This window comes from Bos taurus, chromosome 24 (assembly GCF_002263795.3).
Source record: "Bos taurus isolate L1 Dominette 01449 registration number 42190680 breed Hereford chromosome 24, ARS-UCD2.0, whole genome shotgun sequence".
Classification (NCBI taxonomy): domain Eukaryota; kingdom Metazoa; phylum Chordata; class Mammalia; order Artiodactyla; family Bovidae; genus Bos; species Bos taurus.
This window is the reverse complement of record NC_037351.1, coordinates 48,060,867-48,076,395: the sequence shown is the minus strand read 5'-3', so window position 1 is coordinate 48,076,395 and position 15,529 is coordinate 48,060,867. Positions and strand designations below refer to the sequence as shown.

At 51.3% G+C, this 15,529-nt stretch overlaps 1 protein-coding gene across 4 annotated transcripts in view; it reads left to right on the top strand.

Annotated features, from left to right (window-relative positions):
* Window positions 1-1,068: 1,068 nt before the first annotated feature.
* The window catches only part of ZBTB7C (zinc finger and BTB domain containing 7C), a 382,751-nt gene continuing 368,290 nt past the window's right edge, over window positions 1,069-15,529 (top strand). For all 4 annotated transcript variants that reach the window (XM_024984588.2, XM_059881078.1, XM_024984587.2 and 1 more), the window contains exon 1: window positions 1,069-1,237. The gene's annotated coding sequence lies outside the window, so the exon portion shown is untranslated. The remainder of the gene's footprint in view (window positions 1,238-15,529) is intronic.

The window sequence follows — 15,529 nt, the reverse complement described above, 5'->3', positions numbered from 1 at the left end:
ACGGGGGTGGAGCCAAGTCCTCCCAGGGCCCGCCTCTTGGCTGCGAAGCCGGCTGATTGGATGTTTCGGAAGGCCCGCCCCCCAGGCGGTCCAGGGGAGGGACCGGTAGCCCGAGGCCGGTCCCAGGCCAGCGCGGTGCCGCGTGCGGGGTACACTGGCTGGCGAGGGGTGGTGGTGGTGTGCTCCCCACGCCCGAGCGCCTTCTAGGGCGGGGAGGCCCGCAGGGATTTGGGAGCTCTGGAGAGCTGCGCGCCTGTGGTTTCTCGTTGTCGGAGAGGTGTCTTTCTGAGCTCTCTGAAATTCGGAGAGCATTAGGGAAACTTCAAGCCCCCCACGCCTTGCTCCCTAAGACTTTCGGTTGGAAAAGCAGCTGCTGAGTTCTTTTATTTCCTCCCCCACCCCCACAATCGGACTCTGTAAAAATAGCCGTGCGCCGGGGCCACCGAGCCAAGCTCCGCCGCCCCGCTGTCCCGGGCCGGGTGTGGACCTAAAAATACCCGGCGGCCTGGAGCCTGTGCTCCGGGTGCGGGAGGGTCCGGCCGGGCCGCAGAGGGCGTCTGGAGACCGGAGAAACGGCGGACGCCTGGCCCCTCGCCTCGGCCGGGGCTGTCCCTTTAAATCCTGGAGGAGGCAAAGAGAAAAAAAGGAAAGAAAGAGAAAAGACGAGGAGCCCCAAGCTGAGGGTGGCTCTGCCCGGCCCCCCATTCCGCCCCCCGCGCCGCGTCCTGACTGCCGCCCGCCGCCCCTGCGGGTCCTGGGCGCCCCGCCCGCCGCCACAGTTACTGTCAAAATAGAAATTAATTGGAGCCGAGGAGGAGGTTGGGACGCAGCAAGTGCATGTGTGGCAGGGCGGGGAGGGGGCGTAGGGGAGGGAGCGGGAGCCGGCGAGGGGCAACCGCAGACATCCGGGCCCTTTAGCCCAGTGCGCACCCCGAGCCGGTGGCGCGGGCAGCGCGGGCGCGGGGCGCGGGGCGCGGGGCTGACAGCCGCGGAGGCGCGGGAGGCGGGGCGCCGGGAGGGCGGAGGCGCGGCGCGGGGAGGGAGGAGCTGCCGCGCGCCCGCCACAGCCGCTCGGCTCCACACCGCGGGCGCAGCCCGGCCACGAGTCTGACAGCCCTGCGGCCCGCGCTGCTTCGGCGCGCAGGGACAGACGGACCGCAGCGGCGGCGAAGAAGGACGCGAGGACCGCGGCCCGGCGCCAAGTGCGGGAGGCGCGCAGGTCGGGCGGCGCGCAGAGGTGAGTGGCTTCGCGTGCCGAGCTGAGGCATCGCCTGCGAGGGTCGCGATCTTCCCCGCACCTCGCTTGTGCCGAGGCGGGTCGGGGGGTCGCGGGGCTCCCAGAGGGGTGGCTTTACATCGCTGGCGCCGGGGAGTCATCTCCCGAGCTGTTGCTAGGAGGCCGGCGGTCCGCGCACCCTGGGGCGCTGGCGGGGGCAGGGGCGTCCCCGGCGCGGCGGGCAGGAGGCGGGGGGTTGCGGTGGCTATTCAGGGGCTCCGTGCGGCAGCCATGCAACGGGAGGAGGCGGGAGGAGGTGGGGGGGAGGGAGGAGGGGAGAGCTAGCGGAGAGCGAGCCAGAGAGCGGGCGCCGCGCCTCCTGGCTGGCACCGCGGCCCGGAGCGAAGTGGCGCGCGGGGCTGGAAGGGAACTTCTGCGGGCGCATGCCTTCCCGGGCTCGGCGGCGCCTTCGGGCCCGGGCGGGGCGGGCCTGTCGACAGCCACAGGTGGTTTCTGCCAAAAGTTTTACCGCACTTCTGCCGGGAAGGCGCGGGGACGTTTTGGAGAGTGGCGGTTTCCTGAGACTCTGGCGCTCGCACTGAGCTCTTACCTTGAAGATTAGGAAGGGACTGGGAAACCTGGGACCCCGCATCTCGCGATGCGCCGCCAGGACTTCCTAGAGATGCCTGCTCTAGGTGATGTCTTTGCAGGACCCTGAAACCCATGCTGCTGTCCAGTTGGGAAGTTGCGCGAAATGGACGCACGCAACGATTCCTCCGCGTCTGGGAAAAGTTAAGCGAGGGCCAGCCCGGTATCTGTTGCCCGCAGAGGTCAACCCAAAGTCTCTTCTTAGAGACGCACAAAGGAACCCGGCACGCCTTCGCTCCTGGTCTGGGTCATCTCCTGCTCCTTTGAGAGCTAACCGTCTTCCGGCCGCTCTGTTGCTTTGTTATTAGGGCTGCTTCTCTGATTTCGTTAGGAAGAGTGCCAGGAGGAACCCAAGAAAAGCGGAGCGGCAACAACTCTCATTTCCTTTGAATCCAGCCGCGGTGGCTGGTGTGGAGGGTCCAGGACCGAGGGGAAGCAGGAATTGGTGGCGTGTACTGCCTGCCGAGGGAGCCTCGCTGGGCTGGGGTTTCTGGGGCCTCTGGGACAGAAAGAGGGATGACAGTGGGAAGGGAAGACCCTCAGAAGAGGAAGCTGTGCCTTGGTCGGCTCTGGGAGAGAGGCTCCTCAAGAAGTCCAGTGGTTTGGCCCTGTTCCTCATTGGCCAGGTTGATGAATCCAGGGCAGCGAGGTTAGCACCACCCGGGTAGGTCCATTCCTGGCCTGAAAGAAATCATTATCCCCAAAGAGTCTGATACCCTGGTGTTGCAAGTCCGTACAGAACTGCATGAGAGTTGGAAACACTCAGTCCTTCATTCTGGCTGGTCCCGTTCCCACTCCCTGTTCCCCCCAGCCCCACCAAGTACCTGAACAGAAAGCACACCCTTTGCTGTAAAGGAAGTCACAGAATTTTGGAGCTGAAAGAGGCCCTAGAAATATTAAGAGCGCTCATTTTTGCAGATGAGCAGACTCAGGCTCAGGGAAGGAGAGTGACCTGCCACAGTGGTTAGAGGCTGGGGGAGGCTAGAAATGACATCAACCTCCCAGAGCAGGGTGGAGAGAGTTCCTTCAGCAAGGCCTTGTAGAGCCTGAGATCAGAAATGCCACCCCCGCACCCCAAGCCCATCATGGGCTCATTATCTGGTACTTTCTACATCCATGTTTGCCAGCTAATTTCCTGGCCCCTGTCCTTGGCTTAAAAAAAAAAAAAAAATCAGAACTGTCACTGCAGATTTCCAGTCTGACACTATCCCAACTTTCCCTGCTCTCTCCTCACCCCAGATTCCTTAAACTCCTTTTGTAACATAATGTGGCTTGATTAGCCAAGATGAGTTTGCAGCTTGTCTCACTGCGAAGCACCCACTTTCCGTAGGATGCCAGAACTCTGTTTTCCTGGTAATTAGGTTTTACAGATATTTTTGAAAGGGAGCCCAATTCTGGATCAATTACACTTGGACACAAATGCTGTGCTGTTGTGGATACTAAATGAGAAAGATGAGCAATTATCTGGGGGTGTTGGAATAAATGTTGTTATGAGTATTTGACACAGCTATTAAACATCAATGAGTGGGTTTTCAGTAAATGTTTTTTACCCTGTATTTTATTGAGAAAACAAAGTGTCTTAATTAAAAGAACTGCAAGTTGGCCACTTAAATTTAGCCACTTGTTTCTTACCAGTGTGTATGGGTGGGAAGGATTTGAGTGGTAAACAGTTAAGAGGACTTTTTTCTCCCCAGACCTAAATATTCTAGGGCCATGCTTATTCTTCAGACTCAAATGTCATGTACAGCCCAGCAGAACCATATTAAATCAAAATAATTCTGGATGTGGTGTGTGTTAATCTGTATTAGTCAGAAATGACTTGTAAGAGAGAATATTTTGTAAGTTTTATGCTTTCAAGGGCATGAAATATCAAGAATTCAAGGCTAATGCAATGTCACTGAGCATAATTCTTCTCTCATAAACAGAAAAGAATCAGTGTCCCCAGAGTTGTGCTTGGGGCTCCTGTAGAGGAAGCCAGGATCTGGTATCTTCATGATCATGCAGTGTTTTAACAGTGCCTTTTCACTTTTACTGCATGCTAACCTCATAGGTGCCTCATCGTTCAGAGTTCAGCTTTTATTCATCTTACAGTGGGGACACTGAGGCAGAGAGAGGGGAGAATGTTATTCCTGTAACTCCATTCACTGCATTAACATACACTGAGGTGCAGCTTGGGGTTTCTAGGCTGACCTGGGTGAAACGAAAAAGTGAAAAGTAAAAGTGTTAGTCACTTAACCAGGTCCAACTCTTTGTGACCCCATGGACTATAGCCCGCCAGGCTCCTCTGTCCATGGGGTTCTCCAGGCAGGAATACTGGGGTGGGTAGCCTTTCCCTTCTCCAGGGGATCTGGGGTGGGTAGTCTTTCCCTTCTCCAGGGGATCTTCCCAACCCAGGGATTGAACCCTGGTCTCCCACATTGCGGACAGACTTCCCCAACTGAGCCACCAGGGAAGCCCCTGGTGGTGAAAGACCAGAGTGAAAGAGGCTCCCTGATCACATAGGGAGCTGCTCGCCTCTCTCCAGCCCTGCACTTCCAAAGGGGTGTAGAGGTGTGGCAGGGTTACAGTGATAATTCATAGGCGGCTACTTGCTCCCAAGGGGCCCTGAAGGGCTTGGTTCCCCACCCCCACTGTGGGTGAGCTGATTCCCTCCCTCTTCCAGCAGGCTGTGGGAACTTGGGCGAGGAGGGACCAGCTGGCCGAGGCTGGGGCGGGGGTGTGGGATCTGTGCTGTGGATGGCTGAAGGAGTCCAGGCTATTTATAACCCTCCTCCCCTCCTGGGAGGAAAAGACTCAAGGGTCTGGAACCAGGCTCGGCACTGACTTCTCCCCTGGATGGCTGTGCCCACTGGGAGAAAACCTGCCGCCCACTGCCTGGCGGGTGTTGGAGTGACCCCTGACCTGTGTGGAGGAGCCCTGCGGGGCTTCTGGCAGCTTCAGCTGCTCTGCGGGACCTGGGATACAAGCATTTCCTAGAGCTATGGTGTGGCCGCTTTTTCTCAGGCACTGACCCCCTGTTTGCACAAAATGAGGCACATTCCAGAAACCTCGCAGGGCGGAGCTTAAGAACCCGCTCAGGTCGGGGGGTAACTGACTTCTGCAAATAAGGGCAACAATGAGTTTTATGCCAAGAAGATTCTGAAAGCAACAAATTAGACACGGCCCTCTCTGACCATGCGCTGTGGCATTTCAGTGCAGTGCTGACTGAGGGGGTCTGAGTGTTTTCCCTCCTCCCCGACCCCTTCCCCAGACTGGTCCCCAGTGGTCCCCATCCCCTCCCACTCTTCAAGCCAACACCAAACACCTGTGTCTTCAAAGACATGGTACCTGCCACCCCACCAATTACAACTTCATTCCTGAGACTGGGCGTATCTTCTCCCTGGGTCAGTGGAGGGAGGAATGGGCTGGGGGGTGAGCAGAGGAAGCAGGCAGGGCACTGAGCTCGTCTCTCTGTTCAACCCCTTGGAGTGAATGAATCCACCCTTCAGAACCAAGTCAGGCGCTCACAGCAGGTTTTACCAGGAGGCCCACCTGGAGAGGTGGGTGCCGGGCAGCTCCAGCCGACGGTGGTGCCCTGTGAGCCTGGGGCAGCTTTTGGGAGCTGGGCTTGTGGTGTTCATCTTCACACCCTCAGTGCCCACCTCAAGGGCTGGGAATGGAAGTGTTTGCTGAACGCATGCCGAGGGCTGGGCATGGTGGACAGGCTTGCTCCTTTGCTGCCATCCGCTGTGCTCCTTGGTGCTGTGAAGGGGGTGTCAGGAGGACCAGGACATGGAAGCAGAGTGTGGGTGAGAAGAGAGGGGGCTCCATAGACATTTTGAGAGCCCTGAGTCAAGCTGATTGGTCCTCCAGGATGATGGGAACCCATTCATCAATTCAACTGACGGCCATGCGGTCCTTCTCTATGGGCTCTCACGGCTCAACCCAGCCTCACGGACACTCATGGAGCCACAGAGGGAGTCTCCTATAGTGGGGCAGGGGGGCCACTTGTGTGCTCCCCTCCTGTGGGTTCTCTGGGGTCTGGCCCCTGCCTTCCTCTCTGACCATCCCGCCACCCTCCCTGTACTCCAGCCACCTAGCTCCTTTTGGCTCCTTCAGCACGCGGAGCTCATGGGTTTCTCTTTGGCTGTTCTCCTTGTCTGCGAGGCCCTTCCTGCAGATCTGCCGATAGCTGGCTTTACCTGTCATTAGATCTCAACTGAAAGAGCCCAGTAATGGATTCTTCATAGCGCCCCATTCTGTCTGGGGCATAATCTTGGTTCTCCTTTGGTCTATTGTCTGCCTCCCCCACTAGAATGTAAGCTCCATGAAGACAAGGAGCTTGTCTGTTTTGCTCTTCATGTATTCTCAATGGCAGAACAGTGCCTGGCAGTGGCTGAGAAAATAGTTGGTGAATAGGTGGTGAAATAGTTGGTGAATGGGATATGCGCATTAGTGCTAGAAGGTATACGAAGATGAATCAGCCAGGGGCCCTGCGCTGGGAATCCCTTTAGCTTAGAGGCAGATATAAAGCTTGTTCATACTTACGCTGATGTGTGGCAGGAAGGGAAGGTGGCATTCAAGAGGTACAGCCTAGGAGGCCTATGGTCAAGCTGCCTTAACCCTGATTTGAAAAGGATGGTTGACTTAGGCGGAGGGGTCTTCTTTCTAATGGTATGATCTCGAGCAACTGACCCACCTCCAGCACTGAAGTTCCCCTCAGTTTCTGACTGCCACCCCTCTCTCTCTTCTATTTATTTACTTCTTTGGTGAACACGAGTTCCAAGTGTAATGCCATCCTTGGAGAGTCAGGAACGTTGTGTTTTTCCACCGGCTCCATTCATCTGCAGCCTTCTCAGAACAGCTGTGGACAGCTGGCTGCCAACGTGGATGTGGGGAGAGCTTCTCTTCAGGGCCAGGGGGGTGTGCACAGCCCTGCAGGAATGGGGAATTTCATTTGAGTTTCATACCCTGCTGATCTCCAAACCCCACTGAAATGGTGCCTGTGAAAACAGATACATGAGGAAATGTAAAAACTATTAGGGTTCAGTTTGCTGCTTACTTTCTGATTATAAAAGCAATAGGGTCATGATAGAAAATTTGGAAAATATGGAAAGGTATAAAATTAAAACAGAAAACTGCTACAGAACCCTGATTTTGGAATATTTCCTTCCAGTCTTTTTTTCTGTATTCACCAGCACACATGGAGACCTACTCACATATAAATATAATTAGGATTGAGTGTTGTTTTCTACAGCTTTGAAAATCCACATAGTTTTTTAATAAACAGTAAGGTTTCTTTTCCTTAGAAGTTTGGGAGTGATTCACACTCCCACTGAATTACTGATACTTAGAAAAAAATGGGTTTTCCAGGTCTCCTTACTGGCTGAGAACATTGGCTTTACCATGCACAGTTTGAATCAGGAAATCAGTGCCCTCCTGCCCCACCCATAACACTGGATATGGTTAGAAAGGTGTGGTGGTGGTCTAGTCGCTCAGTCGTGTCTGACTCTTTGCGACCCCATGGACTGCAGCCCACCAGGCTCCTCTGCCCATGGGATTCTGCAGGTAAGAACACTCGAGTGAGTTTCCATTTACTTCTCCAGGGGATCTTCCCAACCCAGGCCCAATCCAGGGATTGAATCTGTGTCTCTTGCATTGCAGGCAGATTCTTTACCGCTAAGCCAGGCAAGCCTGGCTAGAAAGGTATTTCTCACCAAGTACCTCCCTCCATCACCTTGTTAAGGGCCACTTGTATACAGAGTTGCAAGCTATCCCTTACTGAGGGTTCTATTACATTTACCAATGCCACAGTGTTCTTTAGAAACATATTTTTATGGTTGTGTTGCATTCCTTCAAGTAATGTATCATACTTTATTTACCATTACAAAACACAAACCATACCCAATGCCCATTAGCTAATCATTCCTTGACCTACATACAACAGCAGCAGAACCTTGAGAAATATGAACCAGGATGGTTGGAATAGCATGTTTAGGGCATCACTATTTGGGGGAAACCTTCAGAAGCCCAGGGACTTTGTCACTGTCACTGCTATGCTCAGGGTCCAAAGAACGCCTGGTGAGCAAAGGATGCTCAAGATACATTTTGCTGAATGAGTTAAATGCAGAATACTTCCTGAGAGAGACCCTGGTTAAGTCTGTTGATGTCGAGGCTTCTTCTGAGAGTGAGTTTTGCTGGGGAGGGAGTTCAGGACCCTGAGGAAGAGCATCACTTTCTGGAAAGCAAAGTAAGAAAGGGCAGCTTTCTGAGTTAATAGTTTTGATGCATTTTTGGAAGAGATGAAGTTTAGATGGAGTCTTGATATAGGAGCCGAGAGACACTTAATTCTGTGAGACAGGAACTGGAGGGCACCCAGGCAGGAGGAAACTCAAGGTCAAGAGAGCCCCAAGGTCAAGAGTGTAGGAGCAGGTTGTTCGCCTAGGATGTGGGGTGTTGCCCATTCAGAGAGTGACTGGAAGCAGAGATTCTTCCAACTAGCACTTCATCAGGAGCCCAGAACCTACTCCCAGAGGAGGAAGGGTCCCTGAGGACCACGGGGCTTCCAACCTTGCCTTCAGGCAGGTATTGTCCCCATCCTGCAGGTGAGGAAGCCGAGACAGGTTCAGGGGTGGTGAGGAGCGTGGGTGTGGAGCTGTGGAGCCACTCCTATGGCTGGCCACTTTCCCCTGGTCCCCTTCAGCGTAACTGAACCTCTCTAAGTCTTAGTTTCCTTATCTAGAAAACAGAGAGAACCCGCTCCATAGGGCTGCTGGGAAAATGGGATGAGATGATGTACACATAGCACTTGGCACAATTCCTTCCCACGTGGAAGCCACAGTTACTGACTTGGGAGGAGACCGAGGATTTGTGTTGAAGAGGACTCAAGACTTCATTTTCTTCTCCTCCACCTCCTCTTCCTCCCCAAGCTACCACTATACTTTAAGGCATAAAAATCCTCCAAGACAGATGACTGTTGGGAAGCCAGTGCTCAGGTAGAATTAATGTCACTTGTAGGGTGGCAAGATCTCTCTCTCTACCTCCTACAGAAGGGGAGAAACACTCCTTGCAATCATTGTGAGGATTCAGAGTCTCAGTGTCAGCATGCGTCCGGGGCATACTATCTACTCAGGAATGCCTGGCATGGCTGGTCTTTAGAATAGAAAATGGCTGTGCAGAAACTTGGACACGGGACAGGTCAGTTTTGGCGACTGGGATAAATGGCTTATGACCTAGAGCAGCACAGTCTACTGAAGATATAATGTGAGTCCTGCAGGTAATTTAAAATTTCTAGCAGTCATATTTTAATTTTTTTTAGTGGGGGAGGATTTTGTTTGTTTGTTTGTTTTTGGTTGCACCATATGGCATCTTAGTTCCCTGACCAGGGATCGAACCCTTGTCCCCTGCACTGGAGCACGGAGTCTTAATCACTGGGACTACCAGGGAAGTCCCACGTTTTAAAGAAGTAAAAAGAAATGGGTAAATGAATTTTGGGTGTTTTGTTTAACCCAATATATCCAAGATATTACCATTTCAACATCTGACACGAGTCGCATTTCAAGGGGTCTGTAGTCCCCTGGAGACAGGGTGGGGAGCCTGGGGAACAGGTTGGAGGGCCAGTCTGGGGGAGCTGGAGCTACCTGGGGGGGCTCTGCATGGCCAGAGGAGGCCACGTGTCACAAGCTGTCCTCTGGGAGGAAACGTGTGAAAAGCAAGCAAATTCGGGAAGAAGTAAAGGACTATGAGACTTTATATCCCGGCCCTTGGAGGGCAAACTGTGTATTGCTGGGACCTGTTCCACTGTGGAGCTCAATTTTCTCATCCTCAAAAGTGCAGTTGTATTATCTCAGAGCCATTCTGGCTCTGGTTTCCCTTATTCCTGCAGAAAAGGCATGGAAAGCAAGTTTAGCCACTTTGTAAGTTTGAAGTGGGTGGAGGTGGGGCTTGGAGAGAAAGTTTGGGCAACAGAGAATACTGCTGGGCCCCGTGTTTAAAAGCATCTCGTTAGAAAGTTCTGTCTGGACAGTTGAGAGAGACCCACACATCTCTCTGAGCCTCTGCCAGAGTGGATAGTATCTAGTCACTGCTTTCAAGTTGCATTTATTTAAAAAGTATGTTTTGGGGGTGGGGGGAACCTCTGTTAACTGTGTTATTTTTAAAAAGTGACATGTTGTCATTGTCTTTAAATCCTGAAGCTGCGTGTTGTTCCTGTTCGGCCCAGATGGCTGTGAATGGCAGCCATAAAAGAGGGGAGGGGCCCTGCAGGAAATATTAGAACAAAAAAGGAAATATTTCAGCTCTGTCATAAATGGGCACGTGGCCTGTCCAGAGAGGATGTGGGAAGAGAGAGGAAAAAAGCAGCAGGTGTGTTTGGAGGGAAGGGTGTGTCCGCAAATGTATTTTAAGCTCTTAGAGTCAGAGGCGCTGGTTTCATCACATTCTGGTGAGGAGGGATTTGAGGTTTTTATCTGCCTGCCACAGGCTTCGGCAAGGGGAAGGAAACTCTCTCTCCTTTTTAAGGAGTGTCTTGTCTTTTAAAATTAGATTGTCAGTGAGTAACTAGCTGGGTCTACCTGGGGACTCCCTCTTCCCACAGGGGAGCGGGCCTGTGTGCCCTAAGAGCTGATCCGAGCAAACCCATTCTCCGAGGAGGAAGCTGAGGGGGTCACAGAGGCCCTGCCCCTCTCTGAGGTTCCCCAGGAAAGTGGAGAGGAGCGCAGACCAGTGCCAGCGGCCACCACATGTCCTTTTGGCCACACAAGGGTGCCGCCTCGGTTTTTGTTTTCTCCGCAGTTAACAGATGACTCAGCGGGGCTGCCTTGAACCCTTTTTTAAATGGGGATTTCTCTTTTATGTTTTCCTAAAGTAGATTTTTTTATTACTTTTCCACCTATTGTTTGCTTTGAATTTCTAATTTAATTTTTTCGAATAGGTCAATACTTGCATGGTTTAAAATTCAAAAGGTACAAAAGGGTATTCAAAGTGAACTGTCTTTCTCTCACCCCATCTCTTAGTCCCCTTATCCCTAGGCAACCACTTCTACTTATCTCTTAGGTTTAGAAATATTGACTGCACGTACTGGAAAATATGTGTATGTGTGTGTGTGTCTACCTGCATGTGTGTGTGTATTTAAAATTTTTTTATCTAAATGGAAGCATACCATATACATTCTTATTTCACTTTACATTTACTGAATAGCAAATATTGACTATTTAAGAACTTTTTTGTTCTTTTTTACTTGTTTATTACATTATATGGCTATACCTTAGTTTATTTAACCAGACCCTTATAGATGGATATTTTGGTTGTTTCCAGTCTTTTGCTTATTTAATAATCTTGGGTTTTACCCAATGATTTTTTTCTAATGAAAGCAAACCTTGAGTTTTCTGAATAAAGACAAATTGATAGCATTCTCATCTTGCTGATTTATTGTTCACAAGGTGCTTCAAAGAACAAAATTGCTTAATTGTTTAAAGATGAAGAGCAGAATAAACTTTTTTTTTTTTTTTTCTGCATCAAGCTTCCTGGACAACAAATTCTGTGGTCGACATTATTTAACTAATGTTTCTTGAGTTCCTACTATGCACTGCGTCCTGGGCACTGGGCCAGGCAGTGGGTAGGGGGCACACAAAAGGAGGAGGCTTAAAGGCTGGCACTCCTGTTCTGGGCCTGGGGTTGGAGTCGGGGTGACTTTGATGGAGGGAAAGAGCAGTTAAAGCAGCACTCTGGGGGCAGCCTTGATGGAGGGGAAGTAGGAGCCATAGAGGGAACGTTGGGCCCTTTGATTGGATATGGGGGCATGGTTTCAAGGAGGGCCTCTGGGCTGATTGCCTGCCTGTGAGCAGCGAGGGTTCCTGCCCAAGCTTGTGGACTGTACCCAGGCTCCTCTGTCCATGGAGTCTCCAGGCTAGAATACTGGAGTGGGTAGCTATTCCCTTCTCCAGGGGATCTTCCCAACCCAGGGATCGAACCCAGGTCTCCCGCATTGCGGACAGGTTCTTTACCATCTGAGCCACCAGGGAAGCCCGAGCTTGTGGCACCATATCCTTGGTCCCGCTCCCCTGCCTCTCTAGGTCGCCATCCATCTGGGCAAGGTCCTCCATAAGGCAGGGTCTGGGACCCCGGGTCAGCCAGGTAGACTGTGTCCTCGCTGTGCTTCTTCTGACCTTGAGGAGCTTTGAAACCCCTGTTTATCCCAGGAAAACAGAGAGGTCTTCAGTCTGGAGAACAAGGCTCTCCCTGAGGCCAAGCCCTTCTCAGGAAATGGGCAGAGATGGCAGAGCAGCCTGCAGACAGAAGGGATGGGGTTAATGGGGGGAAATCAACCCCACTGTGTTGAAGGAGGCACCCTCGACCCACTTGAACTGGAGCCTCTGTGGGCTGTCCCTGTGTGTTTGCAGCTTTGTGCTCCCCTCCTGGATTGAGGGCATCTCCTTTCAGGAACACTGGCCCCAGTCCTTTCAGCCTGTTCTCTTGGGAGCTCAGAATACTTACTGGAAGTGGCCTGAAGGTAAACCTTTATCAGCAGGCTTGAAGGCAACCAACTAAAGTTGCTGAAGCGTTCCAGACTGGCCCTAGAAAGTGCCCATCACAAATAATTTCTTTTTCTTTTTTTTTTTAAGAATTTCTAATTGTATAGATGTGCGGGTGGGGTGAGGGAGAGAAACTGGGACCCCACAGAGAAAACAAGGTGCCTTGGAGCCCCCGCTGTGTCTTCAGGGCTTCCTTGTTGGCTTAGACAGTTAAGAATTCATCTGCAATGCGAGAGAACTGGGTTCGATTCCTGGGTTGGGAAGATCTCCTGGAGGAGGGCGTGGCATCCTGCTCTAGTATTCTTGCCTGGAGAATCCCCATGGACAGAGGAGCCTGGCGGGCCACAGTCCAGCAGGTCTCAAAGAGTCGGACACAACTGAGTGACTAAGCACAGCACAAGCTCTGCAGAGCATCAGAAGAAGCCCAAGACATGGTCTTCCTCAAGGATCTGAAACCCTGGCTGGGAAAATGATGATGTATATAAGATACACACAGGCTTAATGCTGAAGAGCTAAGTGATGCAGTCTGTCTTGTAAGAACTGTAAGAGTTTACGGAAAAGAGAGGTTGTCAGCCTGGAGTCGACAGGATGTGAGATGTGAGATGAGCCTCAGAAAGGGAGCGTGGTTGGAGGATGGACACTAACGTCAGTTTAGGGACTCTTCCACGGCAGACACTGCCCGGGTGTGGTATCCCCATTCAGTCCCACAGCAATGTACATTTGGCATTATTATTCCCATTTAACAGAGCTCAGGTTTCAGAGCACATCTTCTGCCCACTGCACCTAAATTGACACTGAGATTCCCAGAGATTATTCAGGGAGAAACAGCCTGTACACAGGAATGGTGGTGGGACCCTGTGCTCTATGTCATGTTCTGCCAAGAAGTTGCCTCTTCGCAGAGAAGCCCACGTAGGAAGCAAGGGGAAATGCAGTTGGTTAAGGGGGTGAGGCTTGGAGGAGTAATTGCAGTAAATCTTAATTCCTTGGCTGTTTACCCGTCTATCCAGCTCATTCTTGTTTTTTTTTTTTTTTTTTTTTTTACTGGTTTAACTCAATTCTGTTATGCTTCAGGGGATGCAGTAATATCAATTTTCCCATTAAGCCTTAAGAATTTAGGAAGAGATAATCCATTTAATGGGCTTCCCTGGTGGCTCAGTGGTAAAGAATCTGCCTACCAATGCAGGAGATGTGGGTTCAATCTCTGGGTTGAGAAGATCCCCTGAAGAAGGAAATGACAACCCATTCCAGCATCCTTGCCTGGGAAATCCTGGACAGAGGAGCCTGGTAGGGTACATACAGTCCATGAGGTCACAAAAGAGTCAGACATGACTTAGCGACTAAATAACAGCAACAACAGCAATCCACTTGATACCAAGTATTGAATCCATGTATTTCAGTCCAGAACCAAACTGGGATGATTTCTATCCATTGACCAGTACCTCTTTCTTATGACATTTTGGGAAATTGTTTTTGGAGCCAGTTGTGGCAGGTGGCTCTAGTAGTAAAGAACCCGCCTGCCAATGCAGGAGATATAAGAGATGTGGGTTCCATCCCTGGGTTGGGAAGATCCCTGGGAGGAGGGCATGGCAACCCACTCCTGTATTCTTGCCTGGAGAATCCCATGGATGGAGGTGCCTAGCAGGCTACAGTCCACGGGGTCGCAGGTCGGACACCACTGAGGCAACTTAGCACGCGTGCACATGCATGGCACTGATGTAAAAATGCAACTGCCAGCACGAAGGAATATCAAGCCACTGGGCTCAGGTTTTAAGACATCCCAGAGGTGTGCGTTTGTCTGTGTTTTCTCATCTTGTAGATTCATGGTTCTGTATTTCAACTTCTGTGAGAGTCCCATGACTTGCTAAGGACTTTGTGACTCACTGTGAAGGATGAGAATTCCTCTTTCATCACACCCTCTGTTTGGGCTGTGGGCCTCGTAGTATGTGGGGTTGGAGTGGTGACCGGACAGGAGCAGAGGAAAGGATGTGAGGGCTGGTAAATCCTGGGTAATGCTTAGGCTGTGTGATGTGCTGGAAAGCTTCAAGGACCCCATTCCAAGGCCCAAGTTTTTGTAAGATCCTCCTGTAGATTTCCATCCATCTTTGTAATCTCAGGGTTCTCTGTCCTGGTCCTAACTTAGACATAAATAGAAACCACTTGAACACAAAAGCTCACCTGTTGTTTTTCTGACTGCCTGTAGCACTGGGAATGAATGAAGACTTAGTAGGTTTGAATCTCACCTGAAGAAGTTATGGCCATCTTCTTAGGCTCCTTGCCCTGACTCTTATAGAATGTGGAAAGCACCCCGAGGGGAGGAAAACGTTTCCTGTTTCTGGCTTAGCTCTGATGTGGGATGTGCTTGTGCCTATTTTGCAAATCATCTCGTAAGTCAGATTTCAGCTCTTTTCTGAGAACTTGAAATCTGTGCTCACAAGCTGGGTGGTATGGACGAGAAAGCAGAGGGCAAGATCTCAATCCCTCTCCTTGCCACCCATGGGGACACCGATGAGCATGTGATTGCCTTTGTCTACCTGGAGCCCTGGCGTGTTTTCCTAAGATGCTTTCCTAAGGGCGTGGGACTGGCGAGAAAGGCTGTAAAAGTGAATTATTTGATAAACTGCTATTTCCGCTTACATTATGGAAAACTAAATCACGCTATGTTTTATTTCCATTGCTTTGCCAGAAACTCCTCATGACAGATTCTGATGCACCAGACCGAGCCACCTTGCTGAGCATCACTTATTTGCAGGAGTCATTAGAAGCCCTTGTGTGACCAGAGGCTTCGCTCTTCCTTCCTTACAATTTTCAAGATGCTGCTGCGTCTGTATAGCCCTGACTCAGCAACATTCTATTTTGGGAATTTGTTACCTCTTCTCAGATTCTGGAGTGCACTTCCCGAGTTTTCTGTTCTTTACTCGGGCAAGGCTATTACGTAGGTCTTGAGTCCAGGTCTGAGGTAGTCACTCCACAAAAGGATACATCTTCTGTACCAGGACTCTGCCTAGGGATACCAGAGCGACCTGGTACCTCTTCCTGCCCAGCTTGTGGACAAGCTAACATCTTCACCATTGTAAATGGTGACATCCCTGAGGAAAGTAGCACTTGCCGCAGTGGTAAAGCATTTCAAAACAGCATACACACACACCTCTCTCTC